The sequence below is a fragment of the Thermobia domestica genome, chromosome 1 (genome assembly GCF_964235325.1).
Source record: "Thermobia domestica chromosome 1, izTheDome1.hap1.1, whole genome shotgun sequence".
NCBI classification, from domain to species: Eukaryota; Metazoa; Arthropoda; class Insecta; order Zygentoma; family Lepismatidae; genus Thermobia; species Thermobia domestica.
In genome coordinates this window covers 231,032,779-231,052,560 of record NC_137454.1, presented here as the reverse complement: position 1 = coordinate 231,052,560, position 19,782 = coordinate 231,032,779, and the positions used below count along the sequence as shown (strand labels likewise).

The following is a 19,782-nucleotide window of genomic DNA, read 5'->3' as shown; positions in this document are numbered from 1 at the left end:
TTTCAAAACAATGTTGGAAGAAAAAAGTCAAGGTGTCAAAATGATCCTCCCCCCCCCTCAAATGTAATAACGTAGAAAAAATTCCAAATAAATCTAAAGGTTAACTCGCATGCACTTTTATAAAGCCTAAATTTTATGTTGTTTTAAATTCTACCGCAGAGAAAGTCTACAATATATTATTTATATGTAAAATCTAAGATATTATAGAAGGTATATATAACCCCTTAGATCTTGGTGCAGATTTGCTGCGAATGTCTTCTTCTTCTAAACCTTTGTCTCAGATAGCTGGAGTCGGGTTTTGTGATCGCTGTCCTCCACCTGTTTCTATCTTGTGTCATATCCGCTGTGACACTACACTGCAGCCTATCGGTTCTTAACAAAATCTTCTCGCTTCTTCTTGCTCGGCCTCGGAATCGTTCCCCACTCACTTCTATAGCATCTACTCCGTGAGCTACGTTTTTCTACTACTGGTCTCACCTTTACTATTCTCCAAATCACTTCATTCTTAATTTTGTCCTTCCGCGTTACTCGACACACAGAGCTGGATTTAGATTTGATGAGGCCCTAAGCTATTGAATGTAATGGGGCCCTTTATATGTTCAGCTGTCCGTTGTCAATGACAAATTATCTGCACTGCAGTGTGCAGCTGCATGCTACATGTTGTCATGCAGCCAGTTCATGAAGAACGTAGGCACTCTAGGTGCAGAAATGAGCAAACTAGTGATATTTTTGTGAGCATGCTAGCAGAAGGGGCCCCATTACTTACAACATAGAAGCCTACACAACACAAAGTATTGTTGCTGTATTATATATAAATTTTATAATTTGGTTTTATTCTATAGTTTGGAAATGTATATCAATATTTATCTGTAAATGTTTGGGACCCTCAAGAGAGTGGTGCCCTAGCTATAGCTTGTTTAGCTTATTCGTAGATCCGGCACTGTCGACACATCCACCCCAGCATCTGCATCTCCGCAACATAAACTTCTGTTTTTCTTTCTTTCTTCGTCGTTCAATATTCCGCTGCACATAATATGACAGTTTCACCACTGTTTTGCAAACTTTTTTCTTTAAGGCATATTGGTACCTTACGATAACAATACTCCTATCGCTTTTCTTCATTTCGTCCAACCATTGTTAACTCTGTGGTTTATATCTTCCTCTACTTCTGTATTTTCTTGCTAGAATTGATCCTAGGTACTTGAATATCTTCATTACCACACGTTTTTTTCGTCCAGTTACATTCTTGTACTACCGATTACAATTTTCCTCTGCGAATGTGGGGTCCCAAAATTGTTTCTGATTGGGTCCCGCACCTCCTAAGACTGACACTGCCTGGTGAGTTTAAAGTAAATTCAAAGTAGGTCCACGTCTTATACGACCACGGTATTACTGTATTTTAAACTATACATTTTACAATATTATTAAAGTTTAAATAGAAAATCATGTTAAAAAATGGAACATATACTAATAGATAGATCTTATTAAGTTGAACAAAATTATATTGGTAAATGTAAACTTTCGTGCGTAATTTGACAAGTTTTTTTCTCTAAATTTATAGGGTCTTATGCAGAGTTGTTCTGACGCATGGTTAGTGCGATACTAAAGAGGATAACTAACATATGTTTCCTGCAGTAATCAGGCCTTTAGTATGACGCTAATCATACGTCAAAACGACTCTGCATAAGGCGGATAAAGTTTTGTACGATAACGAAGTCACATATTAAGACAAAAATAATCCGAAAGTATGTCCTCATCAAGCTTTTCACCATGATAGTAACAAGACACTACTAGACAGTACAATTAATGAGGTATAGACCGAAATTATAAAACAAAATTGATATTTTCAAATTCAATTTGAAATTCGCCATAATTCAGACTATTCTCTATGTTATCTTTAACAGAATTGAAAGCTTCTGTGTAAGTATTCTGAAACGTTGTCAAGTTATATGGAAATTCGAAAGACGGAAAATTAAGTTTGAAACATTAGTGCTGGAATCAAATTCTATACAGTATCGTTTCACGAGACTTTTGCCGGCAAGCTCTTCTCACCACTAAAGTTGCAATGGGTCTTCCTTAGTAAGACAGTGAAACCAGCCCTTGATCCAAATTGGGTCCTTATTGTCCCAAAATGTTAATTTCGACTTAAAACTACCCCCCAAAAATTTCGACACCGTACCTCTTATCGAATTATCCTACCATACATGCTTAAAATTCAATATTATTTAAAATTTTGATGAGAGTGGTCGAAATATTTTTTTGAAAGTTTCACAGATTGTAAGTATTATGTAGGTGTAAGTGCGAATTTTTTCAAAAACATCGATGCGCATTTTCTTTTTTTTTGTGTGTTGAAAATTTCAAAAAAAAATCGTAAAAATATTTTGAGGGGACACGACGATGATTTTTTTTGGTTAAATCTTTTGTAATATCGTTAGGTACAACATATATGTTTTCAGGTTCTGAAACTGATGGCAACATTGTCAAAAAGAAATAAAACTGAAAACAAATGTGTTTTCTGCAAAATTTTTCGACAATTTTACTGCCCTCAAGGTCAAACTTCAAACATTTCTTTGCCGGAGTTCACGATTTCCATTCCTCTTGTGTCCTTTTTGCTTCTGTCGTCCTCGCCTGCATCAATTGTGTTCATTTCGGAACAAAAGCGCCAAACATGTGTCACTTCACCCAACCTTTCACTTTAACCAACTATTGCACAACAAAGTTGCACACATCTCTCGTCGCCTCCTCGTATCTACCAGTGCTTGCTTCACTGGCCACATACAGTGGCGTTGTCTGTTACCCGCATCGGAAAACTGTTTTCCCACAAATGACACTTTGAACACGCACTAGAGGCAGCGAAAAAGCAAGATACGCCTTCTATTTCTATGTTTTACCAGGAATCGAAGTAATTCCATGTACCAGTGGCGGATCTAGAAGGTAAAAACTGGGGGGGGGAAGCCAGTACCCAGACTATTATAGGTATATATAAACTTTCAAAAATATATAAATAATAGCTTAAATTATTTTGTCACTGAATAAACTGGGGGGCTTAGGCCCCCTTGGCCCTGGCCTAGATCCGCCAATGCCATGTATCTTCTTATTGCAGAGAAAGCTGCAATTATTTGGATAACTATTGGGTAAAAAACACACGTTTCGTTTGAGATATTTTATGTACCATATTTATCAATTTAATTTCTTTGTTTTATCAATTTAATCAATTTAATTTCTTTGTTTTTTTTAAATCTTCGGCGATGTAAGCTGTATTTAGTTGCTGTTTCGTTTCTTCATTTACAAGAAACCTATGTACACCGAAGCGGGTACACCACCGTATCCGACGGTCAGCACCATGACTCGTCGCCTGTGATGTTTAGTTGAAAAATTCTGGATCATCTGTGAGTGCGTCTCTGTTTGCATTTTAGGCTTCCACAAGGCGATCCCTTTGCTCTTCGGTGAGAAGTCTGGGCACAAACTTAGCAGCCATTCGTCGTATTCCCAAGCGTCGTGCAAAATGCGCTGAACGGGGCTCCAAGATAATCCGGACAAGTCGTCTAGTGTTCTGCGTCTATCTTCCCTAATAAGATCACGGATTTTGTCCTCAGTTCGCACACTTGAACGACGATCGTAATGGAGCTCATCTTCAATGGTGAAATGCCACTTTTAAACCGAGCCAACCACTCGTACACTTGCGTTTTGCTGAAAGCATGTTGTTAGTAAGTTGTTTCCATCATCACAATAGTTTCTGCTTCGTTCTTGCCGAGTTAAAAAATACTTTATAGACACACATTGTTCGTGAGAATCTTCCATGTCTTCATGTCACCAATGTCCCACAGGCACACACACAGAACTGTCAAAGAAACCACACGTGTCGTTGTCGGTTCACGCCACTTGATATACTGACTCAGGAGAGGTTCTCCAACAGCGCCCTATCGGTGCAATGTCGTACAAGTACACGATGCGCAGTAGCACAATTCCGGTTATTTTTGAATCTCCTTCGTACATTTATGAATGAATGGGATATGGATAACCAGCGTTAAATCCACCGTTACCAATGAAACTTTTAACGGACTGACTCCATCAACGAACTCGACCTAATAATCGTTTTAGCTATCTTTTGTAAAAAGAAAATAAATAAAAATCGCTTAAATTCAAGAGCTATCGTATTGAGTAACTGACGGACGAAAGTCACCGTCATCTTGAAGATGTTAACAGATTTACTTCTTTAATGACGTCGGTCGAGTCGCTTTGGCTATGTGTTGCAAGAAGCAGGATATTCAAATATTTGCTTTCCCCCAAGAGTTATTGTGAAGAGTAATGTAGGCAGTCACATACATTAAAATCTTATACGTGCCGCTTTCGCGACCCTAATAAGATGTTTCATATTGAAGAAAACATGTACATTATAAATGAGGGATGTGAAACGATTAAAGTCATCTTTAATGTGGATATGGAAGGCAATTTGCTGGGTAGAACGGAAAACCAATGAGGAAATTTTAGATATACCTAGTTAGTAAGGGAATTTGTGCTTTAGACAGTAAAGTGGACGATGCAAAATTTACATATATCGGATATTGTGTTGGAAAGAAAGATTTTATCCAAAAAAAGTAAAACAGACACGCACTAAAACGTGTTGTTCAGATTATGCACACCTTCATTGGGGGAGTATGTTAGAAACAGAGATTTTATATATATAAAAAAAAGAAATAAATGGATATGCTAATTTGTAAAAAAAAAAAAAGTGATAGTGCTTAAGTTTAATTATAAGAAAAAGCCTTGAAAAGTAATCAACAGGAACCATTAATATGTTTTTTTACTTTTCATAATAACTTGTCCTAAGGGACAACGGTGATAGAAACTAATGAGATTTTTTAATTGCAAAAAATCATAAGTTAAGCACTTAATTTGAAATTAAAGACTGATAAAATTTGGTAATACAATGGGGATCCAGGCTAGCAGAAGGGGAGAGTGAAAACGGAGGCAACAGAGATGTCGTTTTTTAGCCATGTGCCAAGACACTAACCTTGGTCTTCGGGTGAGAGGTTACCATATACTCATGTGAGTTTCAATTGCTACCACTTATAAAAGTTAGCTAAGAAAGACAGTCTGAGCTGTCTAGTTTTGGTTTCCTAGCGTAAATAGTTTTTGTGACAAGTAACTCAGAATTGCAAATAGCATTATTAATATCTGCACCTGCAAGGCAAAAGGGAATAAGTCAAGAATCTCATATTTTTTTTTATTTGACAGTTTGAAATATATGGTTTAGCTCTATGTACTGTAAAAATGGCACTCGTAGGGTAATAAGTAAGGGAGATATAAGCATTCTCTCGTTTTGAATAAGTCAGTATCATTCAAAGATCTACACAGTGAAAGGGAATAAGTCGACTTATTCCCTTTCTCCAAATGCATTTCTATCTGAAACGATACCAAAATATGTTATTCTTAAAGTAATACGTCATTAGAGCTTTCAGTTCTTATGGTTACTTTTGTCGGCAAGGTGAACAATGTAACATAATACTATTGACAAGGTGGAAAAAGAGAAGCGGCTAACTGGTGGAAACTTTGATCTAGCGTATTTTTTTTATACAATCAAAGAGAGCGGTAAAATTGTTGTGCGTTAAATATTTTCAGAGCGGTTGGTGCCACTTTTATTTAATCATTATCATGAAAAGATTTGTTGGCAACAGTCGCTACTTGTTGTTGCGCTTAGTTGTATTAGTTTCCAGTTAAAGGCTTATATGCTCAGTTTATATGCCTTGAACTTGATCTGGAGTAATGACAATGGAAGAAAATTTCGTGTGCAGGACTTTAGATGAATTATCTGATTCCAGTATCAGTGATTTAATTTCGGACTTTGGTTCCAGTTATCACCCGGAAGAAAGTGATGGTGCTTCGGATTCTACTTCTTATCGAAAGAACACTGATGGAGAAAAACGATTTTACTAACAACATAAGGATAGTGTTAGGCAGACTAAGAAACGTATATCTTTCTCCCAACCCGTTTTGGACTCGCAAAGCAAACACAGCAAGAATAAAGAGCTTAGTGTCAACTCAGAATACGAGGATACTGAAAACATTGATACTGTATTTAGTAAACGGAGAAGAGATGAAGATTTTCCTAGTAGTAAGCAGTCTAACGATCGGCAAATGAAGAATGTCGAAAAAGGAAGTAAAGGAAAAGAAGAATTTAGGACAGCAGTATATTTCGACTAGTGGAACTATAGTCCCTGAAAAGAAGAGGATACCTCTTTTCCCGTGTAGTTCCGGTAGTTGCAAGAAATTTTCAGAAGAGGAACTCGAGACCATTTTTCAAGACTTTTGGAAGCTCGGAGACCACAATTTACAAACTCAGTTTATTGGCAATCTGATATCCAAATCAGAAAAACAAAGCTCAAGACTTCGGAAAGAAAATTCACGAAATCGTTCAAGTTTGCAAAGGTTGCTTCAGTAAAACCTTTCCCATTGGGATCAAGTACTTGAGTGTTGTTGTAAACAAAAAGAAGAAATCAGCATCAGAAACATTATCTCCCGACAGAAGAGGTTCCACTACTCTATCGAATAAAATATCTGGGGACAGTCTATTGTTTCTTCGTGACATATTAACAAACTACGTGCATGTGAGTCGCATTATCTATGGACGACAAAGAAGTAGCAAGAAATACCTACCTAGCTATTTAAATAAGCAAATTATATATGAAATTTACAAATCTGAGTGTCCTGAAAGCGTAAAACCTGTGAGCTACACATTTTATCGCAATTTTGTATGAAAGAATTTCCATTTCTTTCAATTAAAAGACCAAGAATTGATACGTGGAAGGTTTGTGACACACTTAACGTGAAACTAAAATATTGTTCCTCAAGTGATACTGACGAATTGATACTGACGATGTATAAACGAGAAAGGTTTCAATATAAGTGCAGTGGTTATCGACCTATATTGGGTATACTCTAGTGTGTCCTCCACATGTAGAAATACAACAGCCTCGCTCAAGAGATTTGTAAAAAAAAATCAAGGAGAATAACCAAGAAGACAAACCTCTCAGTGCGTTACGATAATTCCTAATAGTAAACAGTCGCGCAATTAAATGCCGCTACATGCGCTATCACTTGCCTGCGTCACGCTAACAGATGTCGCTACCTGCAGGATTGTTTTGTATAACAAAGTCCTTGAATAGCTGAATAATCATGGTATGGAGTTTGGGGTAGTTGCAAAAATATCTTAAGTGTAAACAATAGAAACATTTAATTAAGCACAATTTTAACTTATAGTGTACAGGAGACACAATGCTTGAATGTAATAACTAGTGTAAATATGTATAAAGTAGTTTAATTGCAGTCTACTCAAAGTCCAAAAGCCTAAGCGTTTTTAGTTTGGGCATAGGTATCCTTCCTTCTTGACTATTTTTTTTTTAAAAATCCAATGAATGTTTACAAGGTAAAAAAGTTTCATAAGAAATAAAGTTGATCAAACAACGTCACAGTATTTCACTTTTTTTACTCCTTCATATCAATAATGTATAATATCGGATTCATATTACTAAAGTTTCGTAATTGCTTCCAGGAGAACTTAGTTAAGTGAAGACAACAAATTGCTACAGGTTTTTTAAAATACTTTACACGGTACAGTTTTCATGTACTACTATACAGTACGCAGTAAAAATACTAACATAGACACATACATGTTTGTCACACCTTTCACCAATAAAAGCTTACAATTCTTACTTAAGGGTAAAATCGTTTGAAAAATAAGGCAATGACAGAAAATCGCAAACAATATATTAGCTTAGATTTTCGTTTTACCCGACTAAAAGAAAGATAAATATTTCCTTATACACGTATGTATATTATCACGAATAACTTCGACACAGGTGAACTAAGTTTGATGATTCTTTTTTTGTTTAAAAGAGTATGCTTATGCTTTCACAGTAGTTCATGTAAATTTCATAAAGATCTCATCTAGACTACAAAATCCTCAATGATTGACAATGTTATTGAAATAATTTTTGACACTATTAAAACATACCACATTAATATTCAATCACTTTCACGCTTTCGCTATACTGTAATGTTCAAAGCTTCCAATGTACGAAAGAAACGGATTTTGAAATGATTCTCGTAATTAAACGTTATTTTTTAAAAAGGAAAATTTGTATTATATTTTCGGGTGAGCATTTGTTTGAAAAGACATCAAAATCCTTGCCTATATGAAATGTTTAAACTGAATATGGGATATAGTGCTAAATTTACTATGTTCATATCGAGTACTACGTGATTTACATACTTTTTCTTTCTGTTCTGAGACATTTTACATTTTAGTTGTTCTTGGGCGCCTATTTTGATGCTGTTGGACCATCTTCTCCGCATGCCTTACAGTGCTTGAAGAAAGAACGAGTGGACTGGGGTGCTGGAAAACGACTCGCTGGGGAGATTGACGGCAGAACAACTGCTTCTGGCGACTGGCTGGAGCCTCCGGAAAATATATTTGAAGGGGACTCAGAGACAAGGAAGAGCTGTAGCTTAGAGGGGCTACCCTCTCTGGAGAAGAATAACGGACACAATCCCAGGGACATTTAAGTTAAGAACTAAAAGAGGTTTACCAATGACAGAAACAAAGTTGTGGAATAATGCTAACTTTAAATAGCAATAGGAAAACTTCCTACTTGGTCACCATTTGCAGAAAATTACTCCCAAAACCCTTTATTTACACCGAGGTTTCAGGTTTAATAATAAACGTATTTTTTGGTTAAAGAACAATTAACACATTTCATTTTTCACACCTCTTCCAAACAGCAAAACTGCATTTCATTCAGAAATTGATATAGGCTAAGAATTATTTAATCTTAAACACATTGAATATTTTTCTATCAGCTTTCATGACAGAATGCTTCTGTGTTATTGTTAACCTTAAACATAATTTCAACTTGAATTCAACCACGTAGACAACTATGTTTGAAGACAATACCTTGTATCAGATATTAGTCCGCATGGATAGGCCAGTAGGAGCCTTACTGTCTACGAAATTTCCGGCGTTCTTTCCGCACTAACCTGACAATACTTGCATACTACATTCTCAAATTATTACATTAGTGATCCATGCAATTCTTGCTTTTAGGTACTTCGAAGATATTGACATTTAGATTTTATATCAAATAACCTACTTTCTTATTTAAGTTTGGTACGATATCCTTGACAAAAACATTGAACTTGCTCATGATAACCTTTGGCTACGATTAAAGTCAACGTAAGTCTAACGTTTTCTCCAGGATTATACACCAAGACTTTTATTTATTATAAAGAAATCTTACTACAACTTGGACTAATTCTTAGTAGGGTTATTTCAAGTTATTTGAGCGTCCTTTCGTAATCTAGTGAGCAGCGGCGTATTTAATGAGGGCTTCCGGGCTTAAGCCCCCCGAAATCTTACTTATTATAGCAAAGTAAATGAAATATCTTGCAGAATTTTCACATTTCCAGGCAAAGGCACCCACCGAAAATCAGCAAAGCCCCCTGAAACAAAATCGTAAATACGCCACTGCTAGTGAGTAAACTCTCCTTTCGATGCGTGTAATCTCGACTTTGATTCAAAGTGATAATAGTCACCTTTGCTCAAACTGGACTAATCGTTCTAATCCTACTTTAAACACTAGGTCTTGTCTAACATAGACTCGATGCTGAAAAGAAGTGATAAATTTAAATTAATGAATCAGTCAATTAATTAAAGGAAGCTGGTTAAAACTGAGATGGACTAAAGAGTGACATATACGTATTTCTTTCCTTTGTTGGTATTGCCCATTAGAGTGATAACAACATCATTTTAAGTAAGTGACCTTATTAATGAATCGGTTCGGAGTGTATGTGTCACCGTCAGTAGTATACTTTGAATCACTGTTACAAGTATGTGTGTAACTGTTAGTAGTATATGTCACTGTTGGGAGTGTGCGCTTCACGGTTAGGAGTACGTGTCACTGTTAGAGCATGTGTGCCACAGTTAGGGTTTATATGCTCGTGTTAGAAGCATGCGTCACTGTTAGAAATGCCATTGTGAGTACTATGTGTCACTGCCAGAAGAAGTATGTGTCACTGTTAGGAGTATATGCCATTGTTAGAAATGTCACTGTAAGCGGTATTTATCAGTGTTTAAAGTATTATCACTGTTGGGAGTATGAGTCACTGTTAGGGGTATGTGTCGATATTAGTAATTTGTGTTACAGTTAGAAGTATGTGTCATTGTTAGGAGTGTATGTCACTGTTATGGGTATGTGACACTGTTAAGAATATGTATCCCTGTTAAAAGTATGTGTCACTGTTAGATGTTTGTGTACCACCATTAGAAGAAGACAAACCAAAGTAGATATAACATGCTAATCAACAGTGAATTTTTAACATATATAGTGTATTAACATATAAACAATCTGTTTCAGCAGAATACAAACTCTCAATTATTCTGAAAATCAAAATTCATACTTTTAGCACCATGGTAACATTTTCGAATGCCCTGCCATTTGGTTGAACTCAAAGTTATGTATTGACTCATATATGTTCCATCTTACCAGGGTATTATTGTTAGACTGAACAAAGTTAAAAATTTAATCTTAATTTTGGGTTATATCTCATGAACTATGTGCCGTTCACTTGCAACTTTTATAATGAAAAGCTTGATTAGTGTTTACTTCAGTACGAATTTCATTCTAATGGCGTTGTTATTAGCGTACAGCATTAACTTTTAGATTTATAAAAAACATCCGTGGCACGTTAGAATTTACTCTCGTCCATATCGTTTTGTTCAGGTTCATTAACATGTATTTCATATGAAAGGATTTTTTATTTGTTATATGCCAATAATATTACAGAGTTTTTTTTTAAATATGCTGATAATAATTTTCCCAAGAAACACAGATGTTTTTCCTACGTTGCCCCAACAATTTTGCATCGAATTCATCGTTTCCCAACATTGGGCCAACGATCTGTGCTACGAGTTAGGTTCAAAATGAACATCTGGTAAAAGTAATATCATGTAGTAGCATTTGAGATTAAATTTTACGAGACTCACACTAGTTCTGCTCTTAAAACAGACTTACAAATCACATTTACTTACCATATGATTCAACGTTCAATTGTAAACCCAGCAACTAATTGTTTTAAGATAAGTTATTATTCATTAGCTATCATTGTTATGAACAAATTTGTAAGGAAGTTTTCCATATAGTAGTTGCTTACAATCTTATATATATATATATATAAAAGTATAAATTGTTTATAATTCGTAACAGCCTTTTACGTGCTAATTATAAGTGTTTTAATTATTGATAAAAAATAGCCGTTACGTTTTATATGAGATTTTACTCCTACTATTTGTAACTATTCACCCAACACATAGTTTACTATTCTTTCTTAAACAAACTGAGATATAGGTTGTTTAATATAATTTACTTATGCTCATAATATTTCAGTTATATGTTTAAGAATTATTTCAGACAGTGTCTATCTTGTATTCAAGAGTTGAGTTTAATTTCTGACGTGAGTTCTGCGTCTTTATACAACTTGAGAATTATGAAGGACAAGATGTACTATTAACATGAACTCCGAACCACGACTGAAGCTTGAATTCGGTGTAGTTGGAAAGCGCACAAATCATCATGATAGGGCCAACATCAGTCCTTACAGTATAGTTTCCCACCCACTATCTCGCCTTGAACTGAACTAGGTTACAAGTCACCTGTTTTGACATCATCTTATTTCATCTAATGATTTGCAACGTTAACATTGTACAAATACTATATATACGGAATTACGTAAATTTGAATATGCCATAGAAGTGACATGAAACACTGGAAGGATTATGCAAGAATTTCTTGCCCAGAATTCCAGGATTAATCAAAAAAATTTAGAAGTTGAAGGGAATACTACAGAATATTCGTAGCTAAATGTGACACAAAAGTTAAATTAGATAGAAGAATGATTATTGAATTTTATTTATTACTCACTGTGAAATAAAACACTCAAGGCAGGAAAATAAAGTATTACATATCATAAACAAAATTGTATTATTATTTTCTTTATTTAATTTTAGGGGTAGTTGGTTCTCTCTCTAAAGTACCATGCAAAACATTCACGAAATGAAAATATTTCAGACATAAAGGAAAGAAATTTTAGATACTGAAGGGAATACTATCAAATATTCATGGATAAATGTGAAACGAAAAAGTTAAATTCGAGAGGAAACTGAGAATTGAACTTTATTTCTCACTGTGAAGTAAAACACCTGATGAAGGAAAATGAAGTATTGCATATCAGAAATAAAATGCCATTATTATTATTTTGCTATTTCATTCTAAAGAATAGTTGGTTCTCTTTCTCAAGTAGAATGTAAAACATTCATGGAATGGAAGTATTCCAGAAAAAACAATAGAAATTGACGGGGATATTACCAAATATACGTGGTTAAGTGTGACGCAAAATGTTAAATTCGATAAGAAACTGAGAATTGAATTTTATGACTTACTGCGAAATCAAACACATTTCTAAGAAAAATAAAGCAATATATGTGTGTCATAAACGAAATGTAACTTTTTAGTCCATTTAATGCTAAGGACAGTTGGTTTCTCTTCTTGTCTTTCTTTTACGTCATGATGTGTATTGAAGAGCTAGGATAGCTTTGATAGGAGGCACACAACGATGAATGCTGTGCGTACGCTTCGGGCTTTAGTTTCCCACAAGCAAAGCGGAAGGGAGATGGTGATTTGAATTTCAAATTGTTGAAGGTCTCTCTCTCTCTCTCTCTCTCCTTTTCCCCGAACTCTTGAAAGAGGCGCTGGTGAACCTGAATTCACGTCAAATCCAGAAAACCTGGGTATGTTTAAGTTGGTAAAGGGACCTACACTCACATACTAACAGTGCTGCTACTACTACCACTAATACTACCAATCTTCTTTTTTGGTCCCAGGATACAACCACACACACACACACACACACACACATAGGCACACAAAGACACACACCTATACATACGGGGATAAAAAGAGAGTTTTTCTACTATTTTTCCCTAAAATTGCTGGGAGTGTCCACATTTCAGATCGCCTCGTAAGCATACAAATCTCTTGATTTAGCTCAAATACGTATATTTTTTTTTCAGTGGACGTCTTCTAAGCATTCACTTTCTATGCACCAGGATTTCTTTCTTTCGTTCTGTTATGAGCACTCGCACGTCCCGATTGCCAGGGCTCTGTTCTGCCCTCTTTTCTTAGTTTTTTTCCCCCACAGAGAGTTCGGAATTAGAAATCGGAAAATACGGTGACAAACCACATGGAAAGACAGCTCTCGAGGGGTGCTTGAGTAAAAGAATAGAAAAACAAATTAGGAACTAATACGAGCGACAAATTGGATTGAGGTTATATTTTTAAACCCTAATCTTTTGCTCCCTTTTCTCTTAGCTTTTTTTCCATCGAGAAAAGGAATTTTAAATAAATTAAATTACTTTCGATTTATTACTCAATAAAAAGAATAAAATTCTAGCTTTTAAATTAACGTTCCTCAACGGTACGGTATTTATATGGTTGTCCTTATTTCCTTGAATTGGTTTCTAGAATATTTCGCTCTACTATTTTTCTATAGAATTACAATGTAAATCTCTATTTTTAAATATTTACATTCGTTCAAACCAGTGGTGGCTGTTGGACGTTAAAAGTGGGGCGCGCAAGACATGATCTGAATATTTGTATATCAATGTTAGTTTTCCTAGTTGTTTCTAACACTTTGACGAACGGTTGTATAACTAATAGGATACTATCTTTTTCAGTTAAGATAGCGTATATCGTTTATCACATTTGATTAAGTAAATTGACAAGAGCAGCGCAAGTAGGTACTAGTCCTTTGTACTCTTAAACAACGAAAATTTAAGAAAAGATTTGATTCGTTGCTCATGAGCATTTTAAAATTATGTCTGTAAAATTGTGTGATCAGATTATTTAATAACAATTTTACCAAACAAATAGAAAGAATAATATTAATCATAGGAATGAATAATGAGGCTTGTTGGGGATTAATGAACAACTTATATTTTTAATTCCACACATGCTATTAACTGGATGTTATTACTCTTAGAAAATGAGAGAGTAAATACTACAAGCATATGCTATGACATTTAGAGAAATACCCAATTGCAATATTAATTGCTTTGAATTGCCATTAAAACGCAATTCTTGTACGTGACTTTCTCAACTCCACGGGAAGACAAATAACCAATACTTACTCACGCAACGGCAAATTCAAGAACTTTACATTTCCAAATGAAACTATATACATTAAGGAGTCACTTAAAAAATTGACTTGAACTACCCCCTCTTGCCTCCCCTAATCGCCGCCCCTAGTTCAAACATAGCTGTTATGAAATAACATTTTGTGCACTCTTCAAGCGGTATTGCCTATATACAGGGCCGGATGCAGGATTGTCTGATGGGGGGTTCACCAATAACTAGCAAAATAACCGGTCACACTAAAACTCTTCAAGGTGACATGTGACAATATTCTTTACCCCTGAAAACACTGACACATAGAACTGAGGAAAGTATTTTAAAGAGAGTCGCAAGGGTTGTGCAGTGAAACAAAAATGTTCTTTTCTACTCTTGGTCTCTGTTTTCTTACGTACTTGACGAATGCTATATTCTTTGGTTTGGTGAATCCTTTTCCTTCAACCTTTTGAAAATCGACTTAAACTATTGCTTTTGCAAAGCTCTGCTTTCTTTTAAGCCCCAAATAGAAATATGATGGCACAAAAGTTTCGGAAAGTATTGCTATTTTCACTGCTAGCTTCTTATTTTAGATAGTGTATATTTAAATGAAGGGAGGGGTTGCACGTGCACCTTTGCATCCCCCTAAATTCGGCCCTGCCTATATAGTACCAACCATAAACATACATTTCTTTGCTACAAGAAATCAGGATTCGTGAGCCATGTTAACTTGGTCCACATCTAACAGTAAGATAGCCTTAATACTAGAATATACCCCAAAATGAACCAATCAATCAATATGATAATTTTAGCATTGTAAAAGCACGAAAAAGTACGTGGTCTGTAAAGTCAAGGCTACTGTGTATAAAATCAAGGTTATTGTCGTCGCCCAATTACTGGTTCCTCGAACTGAATCGACCTTGCTTAATTGCCTTGAAAGCTAAAGACCGTATTATTTTAATCATAACTATATAAAGAGAAGTTTATAATTCTTTAGAAAACTTCAAAGCAATTGATAACTTATCCAGGATATGTTTCGCTTCTTACCATCAACTACCGGTGTATGAAGTTCATGCCTAGTTCTCTACTTTTCACCCCGGAAATTTGACATCCAGGAATCATCGAGGTCGTTGCGGCTTTATTCAGTTTGAAACCATTACAAAATTTTGACATCAGGCAGCTTCCAAATACGCATACCGAACATGGGACTTCGATTTACAAGTGTTACAGCTCGAAAACGACTAATCGCATTTGAATGAAATTCCTATAGTTTGAAAGAGGGAGTATTTAAGTTCACATGCATATATACATATCATCTGATTTCAAACTACTGTATTCGCTTCAAAGGAAAACAATACAAATTAGTTACAAAATCTTTAATAATAATAAAGTAATGTGAATGTGATTGAATGTTTGTCATCAGCTTTTTGCATAGAAAAGCTTCACCTATAGCCACATCTTTACCAGATTCAATTGCGTATTAAGCTGTGCTTTTTTCCTTTTCAACTTCGGAACGGGATTGGCGAGGAGCAACACTTATGGACTTTCTGGATGTTTCTACTAACAATTTACCTTTTTGCAACCAATATTACATAGTTACTATGCGGACTTATAGTTACATAACAAAAGACGATAAATACACAATGAATCAAGACCAATTAACGACGCACGAGTGCTTACAGCTAGAGCAAAATATATTATTGTTGTTACATGAAGCTTTCAGTTCACAAATGTAGAATGTGGTCCCCTCCGGCCGCACGTCACACATCAAGTTGATATCAAACCTTAACACTGACGGGGAGTTGGTGAATTGTTTGACGGTTGGCGGGAGAATTCACTTGCGTTCATTGGTGCTATACACTAATGACATATTCCTTCGACTGATACTTGGATTTGGATAGTCTCCTTTTCAAACTGTAGGAATTTCATTCTTTGCACAAGAAGAATAGATTTATGCCAAATTTTTGAAAGGTATAATTGAATCCCTTTTCTTTGTCTTAAAATGTGTATCTGAATTTAAATGAAATTATTTAAACCAAACAGTTCTTATGTGCTAATTACTTTATATAATTCATCTGAAACAGTTGAAACATTTTCCCGTGTCAGTGAGAGAGACAATGTTGATATCATTTTTGTATATTGGAATATATATTAGAATACTTGTCCCTTCTCCTGTTTTCCTTAGAAGGGGAATTTTCGAAAAAGCTGAACACATCCACTTTAATAAGAAGTAAATATTTCAAGTTTGAATTCTGTAATATGAAAGCTAGTGAGATACTCTATTTTGTCAAACTTTTTGAATCCCTTTTTCTCCGTTAGTATACAGAGTGTAATTAAAGCTGCATGCTAAAAATCCCAGTTCGATGTATACGCAGAGTGGCGAAAGCTTTTCTATGTGGTCCTCTCGTGCTGCTCGTAACCATTCAATTGCCTTACATGTAACTCCTAGAAGCGTTCGACCCATCTTACATGAGAATATAAAGTTCCGTTCATTTACAATTCAAACCGAGCAACAATTCACCCTTGTAATTTGAAACAGAGTGAGTGAGTTTTTTTTAGGGGGTGGAATTTGTTGCAAGTGATCCGAATAAAACGCGAGGTCGATGGGTGTACACCACAACTTTCAGATAGTTTCACAGGGAAAAAAATTGTAAGATGATAAATCAGGCGAGCGTGGAGCCTATTCAATGTCTTTGAGAAATTAGAGATGACACGCCTCAGAAACATTCTTCAGATGAGTACCATTGAATTTCATGCTGCGTGCTGGGCTGAAATTTGGACAAAATACTTATTTTGTCAAGAAATCAAGACATTAAGATTTATTGAAAAATGTATCCTATGGGAGCTGCCAAAAATTGAATATACTGTATTTGCGAATACCTGAATTTGAGAGATGAGACTCGGCATATAGACTCTTCATTAAAAAAAAAAAAAAGAAAATATGTATTCGAGTATTTTCGAAAATTCGATCCTAAGGGGAGAATGAGTTTCATTTCTTTAATGTTCAAAGTTTTCTTTCTTTATTGGAAAAGTGCCTAATGTAAAGATTTGTAAAGATTCGATTGGAGGTTTGGAATTTAGCATATAGGTTCTTAATTAAATGCAAAAAATATGCTTTAACGTTTCAAAATTAATTTCACTTCTAAAGGGAAACATTTTTATATTGTATCAGATTTCAGATTGTTCTCTTTATTTTGGAAGTTTCCAATGTAAGGGTGTCATTAAGATAAAGGTGTGAAATTCTGTATATAAACTTTTAATTAAAAATAAGAGAATACGTGTTTCAGTGTTTCTTTTCAAAATCGTCCCTAATAGGTGAAAAGAAGATAATCTCTATAATATCCCAATTTCCGTTCTTTACTCGAAAAATACGGAATCTAAAGGTGCTTAACTTGGGAAGTGTGAAATTCTGTATATAAACTTTTAATTAAAAGTAAGGGAATACATGTTTCAGAGTTTACGGAAACATTGTTTCTCAGGAAGAAAAATAGAATTTTTTTAAAATATTAAAATTTCTCTTTCTGTATTTAGAAAGAGATTTTCATTTTGATTTTCATTTAAAATTCAAATTGAGCAACAATTCCTCAATTGAATTGAGTAACAATCAAATTGAGCAAGTTGGAGGCATGCTGTCCGGTACATAATCTTTTCATTAAAAGCACGTGATTCAGCATTTTCGAAAATTCCAAATCTGAAAGAGAAAAAGTACTTCAATTTCTAAAATATTCAAATTTCCTGCTTTATATTTACTGTATTACACGTAATTCTTCTCTTACACAAAACGGACAATTTAGTTAGTATTGATTTAGCGACCATTTATTTTATTACACAATGATTCCTCTTGAACGAAATACTAAAAAATTAGTTTCTAGGACAACCATATTTCTATATTGCTTTCTATTTAAGAATAAACATTAGACTGTGCTGTATTGGAGATTAGCACCCCTTTCAACATCAAAATTATATAAGACTTGGATCTACTACTAAATGTGGAATCCGAACTACATGGGTTGCCACCGAGAATCGAACATGGATCTTCTGCATCGGAGTAAACGTTAGAAACAAGAGGACAAAGAGCTCTGATTTTGTTTACTATATATATATATATATGTGTGTGTGTGTGTGTGTGTGTGTTCTTTTATACTATATTACTATATTATATAGCTGTGATATTTTTATAAATTTCTTACATTTAAGCATAAATGCTGTTTATTAGTAAAATGTAGATTCCTTATTTGATGGGCAGAGCAGGATTTGAAACTATGTTAAAATGAACACTGGTATGCAAATCCATTACGTTGTGCACTAGACCAAGAGTTCATGGCTATTTGCCTTTTCCGTTGTGTCTGTTACTGCTTTGTTGACGTTGTACTTTATTTTATTTAGACAGAGTTGAATTTGCTATCAGGTTGTATGCCAGTTCTTTTTACTTTTATCTTCTTTTTTTGTCATATTTCAATTATTTACTATATGCCACTTAAATATTTAATTGAAGGAAATGTCCAGATAGCCTGTAAAATTCGAGACTACACGTATTCTGCCGTGCTAGGCGAAAAGGCCTTAACTCCATTTCACATACTTTCGAGAAAATAAGCAAAACGCGTTTTTGGCTTAGGCTGTACGTTCAAATCTGTTGTATTTCAGTAAAACTTTATTAAATATATTTTCACGATCTAAAATTTGTGTAGTAATACAGTTAAATATTTTTGCTTATAAATGGCCACTTAAGGTCTTTTTGCTTACTTTCAGTTACAATTTTGGACATAAGGTAAACACTCATGACGTCATTACCCCCTACCTATTGGTCAAACCACGTATATTTCACTTTAGATAGATGCAGAATTGTACTACGAACATTCCCATACCAATATCTCGATTTTCGAAAAATGTGGAGTTCCAGGTCTTTTTGCTTAGGACGGCAGTATTGTTCTGTAACAGAATGAATAGAAAATATATTTCCTTTCAGTGGAGCATAAGGTCAGAACACAGTTCTTTCGTAAAGAGTCAATTTTGCATTCCTATTAAGGTTTAGATGTGTCGACGAGGAAAAGAAATCGATGACCAGTCCTTATATAGACTTAATATTGCCTAATTGCGATTCACATCTTGAGGCGCATTGATTATGAGATCGTTCAATTCGTTTTTGCATTTCATATTACATTACTCAGTTTATTATTTATTTCTGAACTAAATCTTGCATTTCAATTTACATTACTGAGTTTAATTTTATCTCTAATTCACGATTGCGTACTGCAAATTACACACACACACACTACCAAGTTTACTGTTTACTTCTGAACTCGACTTTGTACTTCAATTTACATAACTCAGTTTATTTTTTTATTTCTGATACTCGATTTTGTGCTTCAAATTACATTACTTAATTTATTGTTTATTTCTGATACTCTTTTTCTACAGTTGAAATTACATTGCTCTGTTTATCTCTGATAACTATTGTTTCCTAATTCTGCTAATGACCTCTTCGACGCATATCAGTACATTAGAATCTTAATAATTAATGAACTATGTTTGATGGGACACAACCGCTCAGAATGCAAGTTGGAAA

At 34.7% G+C, this 19,782-nt stretch overlaps 1 protein-coding gene across 1 annotated transcript in view; it reads right to left on the bottom strand.

Annotated features, from left to right (window-relative positions):
- The window catches only part of LOC145667152 (uncharacterized), an 805,536-nt gene that overhangs the window by 48,415 nt on the left and 737,339 nt on the right, over window positions 1-19,782 (bottom strand). The window lies entirely within an intron of this gene.